This window comes from Orcinus orca, chromosome 2, assembly GCF_937001465.1.
Source record: "Orcinus orca chromosome 2, mOrcOrc1.1, whole genome shotgun sequence".
NCBI lineage: Eukaryota > Metazoa > Chordata > Mammalia > Artiodactyla > Delphinidae > Orcinus > Orcinus orca.
The window spans coordinates 95581175-95599044 of NC_064560.1; the positions used below are offsets into that span (position 1 = coordinate 95581175).

At 43.0% G+C, this 17870-nt stretch overlaps 1 protein-coding gene across 9 annotated transcripts in view; it reads right to left on the reverse strand.

Moving 5' to 3' along the window:
- LACTB (lactamase beta) overlaps positions 1-17870 on the reverse strand; it is a 61846-nt gene that overhangs the window by 667 nt on the left and 43309 nt on the right. For 7 of the 9 annotated variants that reach the window (XR_007475649.1, XR_004485819.2, XR_007475644.1 and 4 more), the window contains 2 exons: positions 16221-16351; positions 1694-1791 (listed from right to left, as the gene is read on the reverse strand). The gene's annotated coding sequence lies outside the window, so the exon portion shown is untranslated. The remainder of the gene's footprint in view (positions 1-1693; positions 1792-16220; positions 16352-17870) is intronic. The other 2 variants (XR_007475640.1, XR_007475643.1) reach the window with 1 other exon arrangement.

Consider the following 17870-nt stretch of genomic DNA (forward strand, 5'->3'; position numbering starts at 1 on the left):
AACACAGGCACTTAGACACCTGGTCCCTTTTCTACCCCACTTCAGCAACCAGGTAAGGTTAAACACTTTGATAGCCTTGAACTTTCTAAATTCTCTATCAGGCCCCGACAAGCCTGTCCAGGGATTTTTTAATGGAAGGAAGATTGGACAAAGCATCAGGTGACCTGGGTTCCGTTCCTAGCTCTGCCCCTAACTAGCTCTGCGACCTAAAAGAAGGACAACAACCCTTCTGTGCCTCAGTTTCCTCATTTGTAAAATGAAAGAGGCTGGACTAGAGAATCCATTTCTGTCTATAAAATCCTTTGGCTCTTGAACCCAAGCTCTTAACAGATATCCTGAGATCTGCCTTAGGGGTTCTGGTCTTACAGACTTCGGTCTCCAAGGCCAACTAAACACCCTAGTGAACTGAGGAGATTCATCAACAGGCCTAGGAGGCCTTGGAGGCCAGGCAGAGTGTGGGGCTGGAAAGGAGCCCAAGACACCTAGTTCCTTATTCTAAAAAGCATTCAGTTCACCCTATGACTCAGTTATCAGTACTTCTCTCTTTCCAAGGAGTGCAAAGTTTCAGTCCTTTCTGTGACGAGAACAAGTTACTGGGTTGCCAACAACTTATTGGATTGCCAATCTACAGGATGAAGAGAAAAATGAAATTCTCCTTTGTATTTTGAGCCATATTCAATCAGATTCCTGCCTCCAATTCCTGCTTAATATGGATAATCATTTCCTGAATAACCTTAAACACAGATTTCACTCCCACCACCAATTTAACAGCAGCAAGGGCTTATAAAACGGAGTTTATCAGGGAGCACGGTGAATGCTCCCAAACCTGTGATAAAACACCCTATCTCTCTTGAAATTTTTGCTCTTGCTGTTCAGGCAGAACTGAAGAGTTAACATGAAATCAAGCAGATCTCTTTGATTACTCATTTTTAAGATTTACAATTATAAATTATGGTACAATCTAATAGAATGCTGAAGAAATAAGGCTGAATAGGTAATTCTTTGGGGCCAGGATGAATATTCAGATTAAGAAGAACTGTTAATGAAATCCCAATCACATAGTAATTTCCCTCCTATTACTTTCTGAAACTCAAGTAGCTGTATGGCCTAATTAGGCCTGTTTTGGGGATTATCACAACATTTTATTTCTGCAGTGAGTGACATCACTCGGCGTTTAATATTCATTGAGGCTTTTACGAAACAGAGAGGTTTCCATATGTCTCTAGAGCAAATCATTTGTGTTTGCCATCTGCTACTCAAGAGTAGTTTTATAGACAAAGAATGCAAATCACTTGATTCTTTAATTACTTTGGGGTTAGGCTATACTACAGTTGGGATTGTGGGACAGCCAATTCACTGCTAGGAGAATACTGTTGTTTACTTAGCCACCAACTTAAAGAATTCTTTTCAAGCAAATGGCATGAAAAGAAATTGAAGCCTAAAATTTGTCCTTTTAAGTAGAGGCAAAGACCATTGTGAAGTGATGTGTGAGGCTTTTCTGAGTTGGCATTAAGGAGACACTACCAGAGCGCAGGACATTGAGGTCAGTGTAGCAAGCATCGGTTCTCTTTTCTTAGTTCTGACACCAAAGGAATATATGACTCAGTACTTAAAAAAAAAAAGCCAAGGATCTCCTTGAGCTCAGTATCAAAAAAAAAGATAATTTACTCTTAGTCACCCAGGAGCTAATTACCTTGGCTTTGGACTCAGTGCCATTTGTTTCTCTTTCCCCCATTCTCATTAGCTTCTTGAATTGTGGATAATTCTCTGCTCAGTAGCATCTCCACCAGCCTATGGACATACACCATTAGTTTTGCTTCATCAGGAGTAACTTCAAACAACAGAGTTTTACCAAAAGTGGAAACCCTGGAGCTTTAAGGTTATCTGTAGATTTCAATTACTGATGCTTTTTCTAAACTTCCTCACAGTAAAATTTCATTCACTGCGATTGTTAGCACATAGAATGTGAAAAATTGGCAACTGAAAGGGACCTAGTTTGGCCATTGACTAGCTATGAGATCTTAACCTCATGGCCCTCTGATGTCTAAGACTATTTTCTGCTTTAAGATGCTATAAAATCAATGCGTTTAAGAGATCGTTTATTCTAATGTTTCCAAAGTTTGTACCTCAGGATACTAAGTGAATCAGCAGATGTTAGTAGGTGAAACTAGAAGAGAGGGTTTCATGGTCAAACTCGTTTGAGAAATGCTGCTATCAAAGTGTTTTGAAGGTACAGCTTCTCCGAACCCTTCATATGCTGCTGTGCCTTGTGACTCTCCACCACTGGGTGTGGTGGGCAGCTTTTCCAACACTGCTGCCCCAGGCTGCTTTTTGAAGAAACGTCTTATGGGACCTGTGTTTTGCGGAATTTAATTTGGGAAACTCTGATGTAACCTCAACCCTTCGTTTTAGACATGAAGATCTAAGCTGTAAAGTCCTCCTGTCACGATGAGAATCAGCATGTTTACAAGAAGCTGTCCAGAAGCAAGGCGGCATCCGTTAGCAGAGTGCCTGACACACTGGACTGACAGCACCTGTCTCTGCCTCCTGGTTTCTCCCGACTCCCAGGGCAGGGCTCCCTCATGCTGCCTCTGTCACCATCACACCCAAAGAAAGGCCAGCCAAGGGCTGGGGGCAATGTGATGGCTGTTCCCTTCCTGCCTGGGGCTTTACCCTCAAGTCCTGGGGGACTGACAGGTATTGTACTAACTGAAATGAAAATCATTTTATGTGCAGAAGCAAATTCACCCAGAATTCTGAAAGTGCAAAAGACTAGATCCTTAAAGGAACATTCTGGATGCTGTGTTTTTCAGAAAAAAAAGGCGAATGTTAAGTAATTAAGCTAACATTCGCATTCTTTGTTTTCTATTATTCTATATTTTGAGTGAGTTACAGGATGTGTTAGACAGTCCCATCACTCCCAGGCTAATTTCTTACAGTGACATCTAAAGTTCTGTAAAATGATCTGCACAATAAAATGGTTTTAAAGGTGAATTACTTAAATTTCTGGAGGGCATGAATTATATTTACATTGTATCCCTAATGACTAACACAGGGTTTGGCATACATCAGGCACATAATGATAAATACGTTTGCATTAATTAGTAGATTATAATCTGATGATTAGGCTTTAATAAAATAATGGTAATAACATATTTTTGTTTGTTTCACACTAGTATATTTAGAGGTTCCATTTTCACTCAATAGATTTTATATATTTCTCATATGCTTCTTCACTCATTAGTTCATCTAGGTCTGAAGGGTTACTGTGTGTCATCTTTTTTTTTTTTTTACATCTTTATTGGAGTATAATTGCTTTACAATGGTGTGTTAGTTTCTGCTTTCTGAGTGTCATCTTGATCAGCCAACCATCTTCATAACAAGATCTGTTGACAAGTCCTGGATTTTCTGCTAGAGTTTCATTAATTTTAGTTACTTCTCTTGATAAGAGAATAGAGTTCACTAGCAGCTTTCACAATTTCCAAAGTACCAAATTCCTCATTTGTTCAATTTTGTCCCAACTTCAGGCAGACTACAGTAAACAACATCTCCCAAAGCTTCCTATGCAAAATTGCTGATTCGCACTATTCCAACACTGTTTTCTGTTGTTACCTATTCATGTTTGTGAATTTATGGCCGGGGCGCATTGCCCCGAGGGCGCCCGCCCGCAGTACCCAAGGCAGCGGGGAGCAAGGCGCGTTGGGCGCAGAGATGGCGCGCGCGCAGGCTGCAGACCGCGGCCCGCACGCTCCAGCGCCATGTTCGCAGGGGCGCAGGGGGTCTCCGTGCAGCATCTAGAGCACCCCGGCCGACGGGGGCGGGGGAGGCCGCTGGTAATAACATATTAATGGTACTAATTAATGATAGCCTACCTTTTCAAAAATCTCTAAGATACATTCCTTGCCCTGGTTAAGGTTTATAATCAGAAGCTGGTTAACACTCCTTATTTGTAACCTATTTTCATAAACAATTGCACTGTGATGTGGTGTTTCTTTTAGGTAGTAATAAATGGGATCACTTCTATATTTGACTTTAAGACACACGCACATAGACTTAGAATTGGAATGAGTCAGTGGACATCAAGTTCTGTCTTCCAGTCATTACAGAATTCTGCTTTCGTCACTTGGCCTATATTAAACATCCCCAGAGATAAAACACATAATAATAAGCTTGAAGAAATGTGTGATCCTGGAGGGCCTTCTGAGTTATCAACGAAGGATTAAGTCATGTTGGTAAATTATAGTATGTGTTCTGTACAGTTGACCCTTGAACAACATGGGCTTGAACTGCATGGGTCCACTTAACATGCAGATTTTTTTTCAATAAATATCCAAAAATATACATATAGAACATCCTGTGCAAGACTTGAAGTAGATAGCCTATCCATACGTAAGCATGAAGTGAGTGATATTTAATACGAAATTAATTTTAGTTTTCTTACTGTTTCATAAATTTGCTTTCAAAGAATTACATGACCATATACTATGCCTCTCTCTCCCTCCCTCTCTGTCTCTCTGTCTCTCTCTTGTAACTGGAGAAACTGCATATCTGCCTATCATCACGGGTATGTGGTTTTTAAAAAAAAATAACAATGTTTCTAATACTGTAGTATGAATATGACTGTAATACTGTATGCCATAAAAATGGTATAACCATTCATGTGGGTATATGCTAAGTTACAGTGAAGCAATAGTATCAATTACACTAGGCTACCATAAAGCAATCATATTGCTCCTTCTTTGTTATCAATGCATGAATCATTTTATCTGTAAATAAATATGGATTTTTTTCACATTATATTTTCATTTTTGATGTCTAGTGTTGTAAGTAGATAGGGTAAGGGGTCCCCGGAGAAAGACAGCCAAGTATGGCTCCTCTTGACATAAGAGAAGCCATTTTTGGCCTAAGCCACTTTGTGATCTAAGTCTGGACACAATGCTTGTCCTTGAACTGGTCTCAGTAATTAATGATCTTAAGGGAACAAAAGAATGCAGGAGCAAATGACTGTTATCAGGCAAGAGAAGTAACAATAGCAAAGGTAATATATCAGTTGTAAAGACTCCCAGTTCTGCTTCAATGGTAAAGATTAGCCTGAAGCACTTTCTTGGGCTGTTTTGTAGAATTTAAACCTCCCTGGAGCACTCAACCACCAGATCAACTGAAACCTAAGGGATGATGCTGTTGACCTTTTCTGACCCTGGTGACTTCAATCAACTAAAGCTTGGACTCTTGTCAATCCCCAACTGTATGCTGAGTTCTCTGCTCAAGCCCCTTCATGAATGAATATGCATGTACCCTCAGCTTAAAACGTCACCAATTTTGGGACTTTCCTGGTGGTCCAGTGGTTAAGAATCTGCCTTCCAATGCAGGGGATGCAGGTTTGATCCTTGGTCAGGGAACTAAGATTCCCGTATGCTGCAGGGCAACTAAGCCTGCATGCTCTAGAGCCCGCACACCACAACTAGAGAGAAGCCCACGTGCCTCAATGAGGAGCCTGCATGCTGCAACGAAAGATCCTGCATGCCACAGCAAAGATCCCGCATGCTGCAACTAAGACCCGATACAGCCAAAATAAATAAATATTAAAACAAACAAAAAACAACAACAACAAAAACTTTGCCAATTTTGCTGTTCAGGGAGACACTGCTTTGGGAAAGATCCCCAGTGTTCTCCTTACTTGCTGCAAGTAACAAATCCTTCCTTCTCCTGATCTTTGGCTTGGCTGTATCTGTTGGCTTGACCCCCACCAAGAGGTCAATACAGTTTTTTGGTAAAAATTTTGGCAACCACGCAGGGACATCTCGCCTAGCCCCTTTGGGTTCTCCCAGCTCTATGTTGCTGGGGTCCTGCAGGCAAGGGCATAGGAGAATCCCTCTTGGTGCCTGAGTTGTCAGGTCCATGCACCTCAGCTCACTTATCAGACTCAGAGGCTACTCCAGACATCTTGATCTGGAGTGTCCCTTTGAAGAAGTGAGTGGCATTCACCCAACAAATCAGCTTCTGTCCCCATCTCAACAGGGGAGGAGGAATGACTCAAGAACTGTGCAGTTAATCTTGTCCAGTAAGCAGATAGGGTAGGGGATCCCTGTTGAAAGAGAACCAGGCATGGCTTTCTTGACATAAGAGAAGCCATTTTTGGCCTAAGCCATTTTGTTATCTGAGCCTGGCAACAGTACTTGTCCTTGAACAGGTCTCAGTAATAATGATCTTAAGAGAACAAAAGGACAAAGTTAGGCAAAAGAAGTAACAATAGCAAAGATAACAAATTGTAAAGACTCCCAGTTCTATTTCAATGGTAAAGGCTAGCCTGAAGCACCATCTTGAGCTATTTCGCAAAATTTAAATGCCCCCTCAGGTGCTCAACCACCAGATCAACTGGAATCTAAAGGATGATAGGGTTGACTTTTTCTGACCCTCATGACTTCAATCATCTAAAGCTTGGACTCTACCTACCACCTAAGCCCATTCATGAATATGCATGTATGCTTAGCTTAAAAATTCCCTAATTTTGCTGTTCAGGAAGATACTGCTTTGGGAAAGAACCTCAGTGTTCTCCTTGCTCCAAGTAATAAATCCTTCCTTCTCCTGGTCTTTGGTTTTGTTGTGGCTTTTGACCTGACACCCTCCAAGAGGCAAACCCAGTTTTTGGGTGATAGTCTGGCCAGGTTAGCTTGGACTCTGAGGGGTTGTCAGACAATCCTGACCTCAGGCTTGGGAACCAAGATCCCACAAGCTTCATGGCACAGTTAAAAAAAAAGGAACAAATTAAAAAAGGAGCAGTACAATATCAAAGAATAAAAAACAAAATATTAGAAAGATAAAAAATAATTAGGAAAAATAAAACTATAATTGAAACAACTGCAACAAGGTAAAATAAAACCACAACAGAAAAAAGAAAACAGAAAAGGGGGGAGGGGGAAGAACAAACCAAAAGGAGGGATCACTAATAAAGTATAAAGAATAAAATAAAATCAGAAAAATAAAAGATTAGGAAAAATAAAACTATAAAAGAATCAACAACAATGAATCAACAAGGTAAAACAAAATCCAATCTAAAAAAGGAAAAAAGAAAAGAAAAAAAAAAGCCTTGGCTATGGGGGTGGAGTTTAGACGGGGATGGGGGGGTGGAACTTAGGCAGGGGCGGGGTTTAGGGTGAGGCGGGACTTAAGCAGGTGGCGGGGTGACGTTTGAATGTGGGGCAGGGCCTCTGCTTAGGACCTGCGCAGAAGGGGAGAGGCAGCACGTGGAAAGGAGGTCCTCTGGAGTGTGGGGTTCCGGAGTTTGGCAGTAGGGCCCTGAGTGAGGGTGTGTGGGTGGGTTTCACGCTTAGCGCAGTTGGAGTGCGCATATGTCTCCGAGTGTAGAGATGGGGCCCTGGGTGGGGGTGTAGGGGCAGGGCCTGGACTCTGTGCAGCAGGAGGGAGGCTCCGAGGGCAGAGCATTCGGCCCAGGAGCACGTGGTGTGATGCCTAAGTGGACAGGGAAAGCACTGGCCACGTTCCCTTCCAGTCCTTTGCACCCCTCACCCATCATCTCACCCAGGGTCTCCCCCGTCGTCACTGGACCCCTAACCGTGGGTAGGTCCCGCTGGCTGTAGGAATTCCTTCCCTCCCCCAGCTGCCCCTCAGGGATGCCGGTCCAGGAGGTCCGGCCTTTACTTTTGTTCCCCCTTCCCTCCCTCCCACTCCCTCAGGACCCGCAGCAGGAGGGGGCCTCGGTGGGCAGAGGATCAGGCCCCAGCTCTCAGCAGGCTCCTGGGGGCCCAAGTGGGCAGGGGAAGTGTGGCCACGTTCCCTTTTGATCCTCTGCCCTCCCAGTGGTCCCCCAATTTCCCCCTTTGGGCGTGGGATCCCTTCCCCTCCCCCAGCCACCCCTCAGGGGCACCAGTCCCATCCCACCTCCACTTCTCCCCCCACCTTCACTCCCCTCACACCCCATGTACTACTCGGTCGCTGGAGGTTCCTCCTGTCCCCTTAGGTGTCTGTGGTCCCCCACCGGTGCCTGGTAGGTGCCCTAGTTGTGAGGAGATGCAAATTCTGCATCCTCCTAGTATTCCATCTTGACTCCACCCCACCTTTTGATATTTTTGACAAAATTCCCAAATATCATATTCTTTTTAAAAAAAATTTTGGCCATACCACACAGTTTATGAGATCTTAGTTCCCCAACCAGGGACTGAACCTGTGCCCCCTGCAGTGGAAGTGCAAAGTCTTAACCAGTGGACCACCAGGGAAGTCCCCCAAATATCAAATTCTAACTGAAGTTCTTTTGACCTCCAGCTAACTATGATGCTTCAGAGGACCCCTGAAGCACCTCAGAGAGAGATATTAAATTAACTAGGATTATTTGGTATGTTAAATTACATGGGAAGCACTGTCAAATGAGTGACAAGCTTTCTCAGGTTATACTGTAGGAATAAATGTTATTAATATATTATTAATATAGACACTCTAGAAATTATATAAAATTTGGATATGTCCTGGTATATAATGTTATCTGTCGTAATTCTAGGTATTATCTTAAAATGTTGTATGTCACAGCAGTAACCAACATTCTTTGTCAATTACATTGTAATCAGGTGTTAATCACGCCTTTTTTTTTTTTTTTGCGGTATGCAGGCCTCTCACTGTTGTGGCCTCTCCCGTTGCAGAGCACAGGCTCCAGACGCGCAGGCTCAGCGGCCATGGCTCACGGGCCCAGCCGCTCAGCGGCAGGTGGGATCTTCCCGGACCGGGGCACGAACCCGTGTCCCCTGCATCGGCAGGCGGACTCTCAACCACTGCGCCACCAGGGAAGCCCAATCACGCCTTTTTAAGTCTTGTCATTTGCAGACAGTTATTGTTCTACTCTGATGTTCTGCAAAAGTGCTTCATCTTCAAGAAGATTCTTAGGAAGGATGTTTTGATAAGTATAGGTCTCTGATAAATTTCTGATCATACCACTGAACTGGGTAAGAAATTAAAGAATCTTAATGAAAACCTGATGGCTTCATAAAACTGTTAACAAAAAGGATTAGCTATTGAGTGAACTAATGAATATGGTTATAATTTTTATTGTTTTTGTCTAAAATGTTACTGGCTTTAATCTGTGTTTTCCAGATATAAAGAAACCCTTCCGCTCAAGCTAATTATGACTAACAGCAATTTGGTAAATTATACCTTTGGAAGTAAAACAGGAACATTTGTCTTTTTCTTTCTACCTGATCCCTCCAAAAATTAGAAATTCTTAAGTTCCCAGCAGCATTATCAGGTAAATAAAGAAGGCCACCACCTAAAAGGTACAGGAACCTCAAGGTATTTGGGGGACCTTGAAAAGGGCGGAATTCACTCAAATCTATAGATATTTCATGTGAAATCTGTGACAGGCCCATGGCATGGCTTTCCTGGCTTTAAGAGACCTTTCAAAAGTTCAATTGAGATTCCTTATGAAAAGCTCCAGCCGAGCCAACTTAGAGGAGCCTAAGTAATCAATTAATCAGACTTATTTTGCAAATTAGTCTTAATTTGGCTATATTTGCTAAAAATGAGGGTAATTGTAGAGAAAAATTATGTTTCAGTGGATACTAAAATCAAGTTTTGTTAATTGAGGTCTGTATTTACTGCCTGAGACTCACCTCCCAGATAGCTACTTATTGTTACATTACATAATTGTAAATTTTAAATGAATTGCTAAAAAGACACTCTAAGTTTGTTTCTGAAGCTTATCACAACAATGTATCTTTAGAAGAAGATCAGATGCCCCATGTCAAGGCCCTATCAAAATTGAATGTTATTGTGTTAGCCATATGTTTGCCCTGATGTTCAGGAGGAAAAGAAAATTATCTAGTGAAGTTATCACAGAGTGTAACTACTCATGACATGTATCACTGCTTGCTTTAAGTCTACTGCTATAAGCACATGTACAATGTTTGTGTTACAATCTGGTATAATGGATAAATGTATATATAACCTACAAAATGTTTCCCCATTAACATACCTCTGAGCCTGTTCACAATATTGATTAACTTCCCCCAATGTGGATAACTAGAAGAATATCTATATATTAACAAAAAGGAGGCTTAGCACCAAGGGACATGATGAACCCAGGGCAGGCATCAACCACCCTGGCATCAAGGGACAAATATTTTTGTCTATTGAAAGACTTTCAATCAAGAGGGGAAATGATGAAAAAAAATCTTCATATTGAGATATGGGCAAGTCATGCTGGCTTATACATGGTTTAACTTAAACTTTACTGACCAGAATGGCCTGTTTTGTGGCCTGTAGAACATGCATTGTACATCTGCTTTGGCCATTGAGGAGAGGATGCTTTTAGAAATCAAACATAGAGGGGAATTCCCCGGTGGTCCAGTGGTTAGGACTTGGTGCTTTCAGCTTTCACTGCAGTGGGCCTGGGGTTCAATCCCTGGTCAAGGAACTAAGATCCTGCAAGCTGCATGGTGTGGCCAAAAAAAAAAAAAAAAAAAAAAAAAAAGAAGAAGAAAGAAATCAAACAGACAGAGGACGTCATCATCACTCACATAGAGGCTTTAACAAAATTTACCCAGCAAGCCTTAACAACAGTAATCAGGCTGTCAGTCTAATGAACTCAGAAGTTTCTATGGGGCTTCCCTGGTGGCGCAGTGGTTGAGAGTCCGCCTGCTGATGCAGGGGACGCGGGTTCGTGCCCCGGTCCGGGAAGATCCCACATGCCGCGAAGCGGCTGGGCCCGTGAGCCATGGCCGCTGAGCCTGCACGTCCAGAGCCTGTGCTCTGCAATGGGAGAGGCCACAACAGTGAGAGGCCTGCGTACCACAAAAAAAAAAAAAAAAAGTTTCTATGATGAAAAAGCGGTCCTACAAAACTGCATGGCCCTTGATATTTTAACAGCCTCTCAAGGAGGAGCTTATGCTATAATATATACCAAATGCTGTTTTTAATACCTGATAAGTCTTCTAATATAACTCAACTTATGATGCACATGAAAAACCAAATCTCGTCTCTGAATGATCCCCTTCCCAGTTTAGGGAAAATATTAGAAAAATGGTTTGGTTTAGGGGGCTCTTGGCTCAAGTCTGTGCTAATGATGTTGCAAAGTTGCTGTTAACTGTCTCTCCCACTGTGCCTCTTCTACACCTGCTAGAATAATGCTATTCAAGCAAGGTTCAGACACTACTTTGGTGGACCCCAAAACCTACCTAGCTCTAGCAGCAAGAGATTTTCACTCCTCTAACTAGGAAGACTAAAACATCCATTCTCAGCAGGAAGCAATTACAGAAGACTTACCTTCAGTCCAGTACCCCTCAGGACTGAAGAGTGAAATATCTCAAGGGGGGATTTTGTAAGCAGATTGGGTAGAGGGTCCCCAGAGAAAGAGAACCAGGCATGGCTTTCTTGACAAAGAGAAGCCACTTTTGGCCTAAGTCATTTTGTGATCTAAGCCTGGCCACAGTGCTTGTCTCAAACAGATCTCAGTAATTAATAATCTTAAGGGAACAAAAGAAGCAGGAACAAATGACTGTTACCAGGCAAGAGAAGTAACAATAGCAAAGATAGCAAATCAGCTGTAAAGGCTTCCAGTTCTATTTCAGTGGTAAAGATGAGCCTGAAGCAGTCAATCACCAGATCAACCAGAACGTAAAGGATGATGATGTTGACCTTTTCTGACCCTTGTGACTTCAATCAACTAAAGCTTGGACTCTGTCGACCTTTGCCCAATTCTATGCTGAATTCTCCTCTGCTCAAGCCCCTACATAAATATGCATGTACCTTTAGCTTAAGTGGAGACACTTCTTTGGGAAAGATCCCCAGTGTGCTCCTTACTTGCTTAAGTCCTTCCTTCTCCTGCTCTTTGGCTTGGTTGTGTCTTTTGGCTCAACACCCACCAAGAGGTGAACCCAGTTTTTGGGTAATAGTGTTAGTTATCTGGATAACATCTACAGTGTTTTGTATCATATAAGACAATATTGATGTAGATACTGACAGAAGATTCATCTTGTAAACAGACAACATAAACATACAGTATCAATAAGTATAGTATAGTACTGTAAATTTTTTTCTACTTTATGATTTTCTTAATAAAATTTTCTCTTCTGTAGCTTACTTCATTATAAGAAGAGTATACATTACATATAGCATACAAAATATATATTAATGGACTGTTTATGTCATCAGTAAGGCTTCCAGTCAACAGTAGGCTTTTAGCAGTATGTTTCGGGGGAGTGAAAAGTTATATGCAGATTTCTGACCGTGTGGGGTAGGCACCCCAAGCCCCCACATTGTTCAAGGGTCAACTATATTTTCATTTAATAAAAAAATTTTTTAGCACCTACAATATATAAAGCAACTCTCCAGGTACTATAAGGGTAATAAAGATGAAACTGATCCAGACCATCTCTTCAGAAGCCAATGGTGGTCGACAGATGAATGGATAAAGAAGATGTGGCACGTATATACAATGGAATATTACTCAGCCATAAAAAGAAATGAAATTGAGTTATTTGTAGTGAGGTGGACAGACCTAGAGTCTGTCATACAAAGTGAAGTAAGTCAGAAAGAGAAAAACAAATACCGTATGCTAACACATATATATGGAATCTAAAAAAAAAAGGTTCTGATGAACCTATGGGCAGGACAGGAATAAAGACAGACGTAGAGAATGAACTTGAGGACACTGGGAGGGGGAAGGGTAAGCTGGGACGAAGTGAGAGAGTAGCATTGATATATATACACTACCAAATGTAAAATAGATAGCTAGTCGGTGCTTTGTGATCACCTAGAGGGGTGGGATAGGGAGGGTGGGAGGGAAGTGCAAGAGGGAGGGGGTATGGGGATATATGTATGCATGTACCTGATTCACTTTGTTATACAGCAGAAACTAACACAAAGCAATTATACTCCAATAAGGATGGTTAAGAAAAAAAAAAAAAAAGAAGCCGGTGGTGGGACTTCCCTGGTGGTCCAGTGGTTAAGACTCTGCACTCAATGCAGGGGGTGCAGGTTCGATCCCTGGTTGGGGAACTAAGATCCCGCATGCCACACAGCGGGGCCAAAAAAAAGGAGAGAAGCTGATGGCCTTGCAGGGGAGGTGGAGCACACTCGTAAATAATTACAATGCCAGGTAAAATTATGATCTGCCAGGAATGTGCTGTTGTGTTATTTATAGTTCTTTCCAAATTAGTTTATTTTTCTTTCAAAACTGGTAGTCTATAGTTAAGCGATTATCCAGTATATTAGAACTCCCTGTTCCCTAACTATTCTAGATAAATGAAAGGTTACATTCCTCGATATCAGTGACATCAGGTATTACTAGCAGCCATCAGCATTGTCTGAGAGTCATTCTTCTCATTCAATGACAGGACTGTACCATTCCAGCAAGGTCTTATTGACAGCATCACATCACCTTCTTTGGACATACAATTCACCTGAACTGGATGGGTGAGGAGGATGGATCAGATAATGTGGAAACTTGAACTGTGGTGGGGAGGCTGAGGGCATGCCTTCAGGAAGTTGGATACTTGTGTGGGTGGCAACACAAAAGTAGATGGGCCATGTTATCAAGTGACAACCAGAAATGGGGTCAGTATAGGCACACAGATTGTCCCTGGCTATACAGAATGGGTCTGTCTGAACAGATAGTGGATCTGTGGGGGAGAAGGCTGTAGGGGCAGGAAAAGGATCTGTCTGTCCACTCCACAGATGTGACCACTATGTGATGGTGTGAATTGACTCTTTTATTCTGATTTGGGCTCTATTTTTATCTCCATTTTAAAAGAAAAACAAATTAATGTATTAATTTATATAACCACCATCAAAAGATCATTAAGGAAATATGTCCTTCATATATTAGGAATAATGCTGTCAGAAAAGGTTGGACTAAAGCCTTTGAATCAAGAATCCAGGGCTTCCCTGGTGGCGCAGTGGTTAAGAATCTGCCTGCCAATGCAGGGAACATGGGTTCGAACCCTGGTCTGGAAAGATCCCACATGCCGCGAAGCAACTAAGCCCGTGAGGCACAACTACTGAGCCTGCGCGTCTAGAGCCTGTGCTCCGCAACAAGAGAAGCCACGACAATGAGAAGCCTGCGCACCGCGATGAAGAGTAGCCCTCGCTCGCCGCAACTAGAGAAAGCCCGCGCACAGAAACGAAAACCCAACACAGCCAAAAGTAAATAAAAAAAAAAAGAATCCAGAATTCAATGCTGTTACCATTGACATACAGCACAGCCACAAATTAGCATCAAAATATACATCTTACACATTTCCTTATTTACATCTTTTGCCTTGAGAATTTGATGATAAAAATACTTTTTAGATGTGGACATGGTTCCCTTAAAATTAAATGTTGTAAATCATTAATTTAAACAAAGTTGATCGATGAGTTAATACGGGAGCTTGTAATGTTAACCTCTTTGCATTTCAAGCCCCAGGACTGGGATCATGGCTCTGACTCTAAGGGAAGCGATGTGGACAGAGGGGTCTGTTTTGTCCCACGGCCCCTCGAAACCTCAGCTGACCCAAGGACCTCTCCACAAAGACCAATGCAGCACACGCCCAGGGGCCCGGGGAATCTCTCCTTCTACCCACTTGGTCCATTTTGGGGAGGCAATAGTAGGGGTACCCAACCTAGGGTCACCACCTAGAGCTTTGGTATCTGCTTTTTTTATGGGAGCTCAGCCTCTTGAGTAAAATATTTAATTACAGAGCTTATTCATTTGGTTTCTGGCCTTTACACCTACTGGAGACCACGCCTACTGCCCAGAGTAAGTTATTTGTGGGAGGCAGCAGACATAACACTTGAAATCGCTCATGCCTCTGTGCCTTGTAGCTGAAGTGAAATTATTTATGGTATCCAGATTTGTGCCGTCTCCAGTATTAACTCACACTTTTGGCTGATTTATTATTTGGCCGGATAGCATTTGCTCTTAGGTCTTGGCAAGAGGCCCCTCCCTGGGGCCCACTCTTTAGACAGCTCTACTGTTGCTCTCTTCTGGTCATTCCTCTTCACTGGGTGAGGAATCCACAGGCCAAGTGATTTATTCACTCAGATCCTTGCTCTGCTTTTAGGTCCAGAATTCCCTGCCAAAGTCCCTGCTTCCAGGACTGGTATGAACCTCTTTTCCTGATCTACCCTTCCAAAGGGAGACCGTGCCATTGGTGTGGTACCACAGGCCCAAAGCGGTGGCTGTGAGGGGGTGCCGAAGTGGCAGGAGCTTGGACGTATGTGGGGTGGGATCATCGTCGTGTGTATATAAGGCCCTTTATGATATGGGCCAGGCCTGCGAGTGGGAAATGACATCAGGCCAGAAGTGCTTTCCTGGAACCACCACATTCGGTGTGGAGCTCTGAGGAGTTTTGCATCAATCAAACTGATTTTATAGGTCATTATAAACATATATCTGTCAAGGTAGGAAAGGCTAACTGGCCTGTCAAGGCTAACTTGTTAGCTTCAGCTATAATTTTTTTATATTTAGACACATGATATGTGGGCCACCATTTTTCCTGTTCCCCACATGCCACAAATATGGGACTAGGCCTGCTCTTGGAATAGGTTCAATTCTGAGTTCATTTAAAATTTTAATATAAAGGATCTGGTAAGAGACGGGTGAAGTGTGGGTAGTGGGTAGGAGGCTTTCCACCAGGTCAAATGTGACATTGCTACAACTGCCCACATTTCCTGGCCTGCTCTCTGGCCTGGCAGGAGAAACCTTATGTGCATGTGTGTTTAACATCCACTGAGAGCCAGAGAAATATGACTTGGCAGTTTTCAAAGAATTCAAGCCCCACACTGTGCTCTGGTTGTGACAGCTGCCATTCCCCTGCCAAGCAACTCTTCCCAGCTGACTTCCTTAAGCTGTTTGGAGTTAAGAGCTGGGCACTTTGAAGGCCTCTTCCAGGCCAAAAAAGAATGAACTAGAAAGGGAATTGGGGCAGCCTTCCTCGGTTGAACACCACTTCACTTCAGCAAACCCCTAAGCCTTGCTATCTGTTTTGTCAGCTGTAAAATGAGCAGACTATTTCAGCCCTGCCTCAGAGGGCACCAAGCGGCGGGCTTAATTAATGATGAATGTGATGGGCTTTGTCATGTAAAGTCATATATAAATGAAAAGGAGCATTGGAGCTATTTTATCCAAAATCTGGAGTGCATCCTGCTTTCCACTGCCATCGATAAGACTTTACGTCCTGATCACAGACCGCTGCAGACTTCAGGGGTGCAGAAAAACACAGCTGGGCTTGCCTTACCTGAACAGAAAGCAGGGTTGGGTCGTGGAAGTGGAGCACAGAGCAAGCAATCGGTGCATGGTTCAGATTTCTGATGGCAGGCAGCACTGAGATCCACTGGGTCCAGCTGGCGGCAGATGATGGACTGGTTTCTGCAATCAAAATACAAAGAACAGGTGTACCCATTTATTCCTGGGACTGTTCTGGAAAGATCCTTGAGATTGAAAGTGTCACGCTGAGGGGAGAGTTCTTTCCAAAGATCTCCCCTGCCTTTCTCCCTGTTGTCCCTGCCTCGGTTTGCTGGCTGACAGCTCACAGCAGTGGTGTTTTCTTCAGGGACAGTGTTTACTGAGAACAGGCCACAAGGATCAGTCCTGTCTAGGATCCATTCCTTCATTTAGTCTTGTGTCTTATTCATAAGGATCACAACCCACAGTTCACTTAAAGACACGGGTACATGATTAACCAGAAGTTGTACTGGTCCTGCTGAGAATTGTGATTACTTTGGCTAACGGGATTTCTGTCCCCTGACATGATTCAGCTAACAGCAGCAAATCGTAACTTTTATATACTTAGTAGACATGATCATTCCTTCCCTTCATCTCCTAGAGCTAGGATGTTACTGGAATGAGACACCATATTCAGCGTTCTAACTATTCTGTACCGCCTCTTGTTAAGGATTAGATGACCTTGAGCTCCTTGAGAAACCCAAGAGGGTCGTAATCATTTTTGCATTACCCTTGACATTAGTGCCTTCCTTATAGGAGACAAAAACAAAAACAAAACCCCCAAGAACTTGTTCAGATGCATTGAAAATGAAAACTCCTCGTGAGATAAAAAATGATAGGAACTCCCACTGTCCATTAGGGAGCTTCCTTTTCAACTTTTCACAAAAATTTCTTGTTGGACGATCTAAGTATTTTATATTGGTTAAGGTCTTCAGCTTCAGCCAGACTTGGGCTTATATGCTTGTTCTGCAAATTACCATTCATGAGACCTTAACTAGCATGGTGCCTTAGTTTCTTCATCTGTAAAGTGGGGAAAATAATACTATCTATCCCAGCAGTCCCCAACCTTTTTGGCACCAGGGACCGGTTTCATGGAAGACAATTTTTCCACAGAGTGGGATGTAGAGCGGAGGGTGGGGAAAAGGTTTCGGGATGATTCAACCACATTCCATTTATTGTGTACTTTATTTCTATTATTATTACATTGTAATATATAATGAAGTAATTATACAACTCACCATAATGCAGAATCAGTGGGAGCCCTGAGCGTGTTTTCACTTGCCACTCACTGATAGGGTTTTGATATGAGTCTACAAGCAGTTGATTTATTGTGGTCTCTGTGCAGTCAAACCTGTCTGCTAATGATAATCTGTATTTGCAGCCACTCCCCAGCGCTAGCATCACCGCCTCAGCTCCACCTCGGATCACCAGGCATTAGATTCTCATAAGGAGCGCGCAGCCTAGATCCCTCACATGCGCAGTTCACAGTAGGGTTCCCGCTCCTATGAGAATCTAATGCCGCTGCTGATCTGACAGGAGGCGGAGCTCAGGCGGTAATGCGAGCGATGGGGAGCGGCTGTAAATACAGATGAAGCTTTGCTCACTCGCCCGCCGCTCACCTCCTGCTGTGAGGCCCGGTTCCTAACAGGGTTGGGGACCCCTA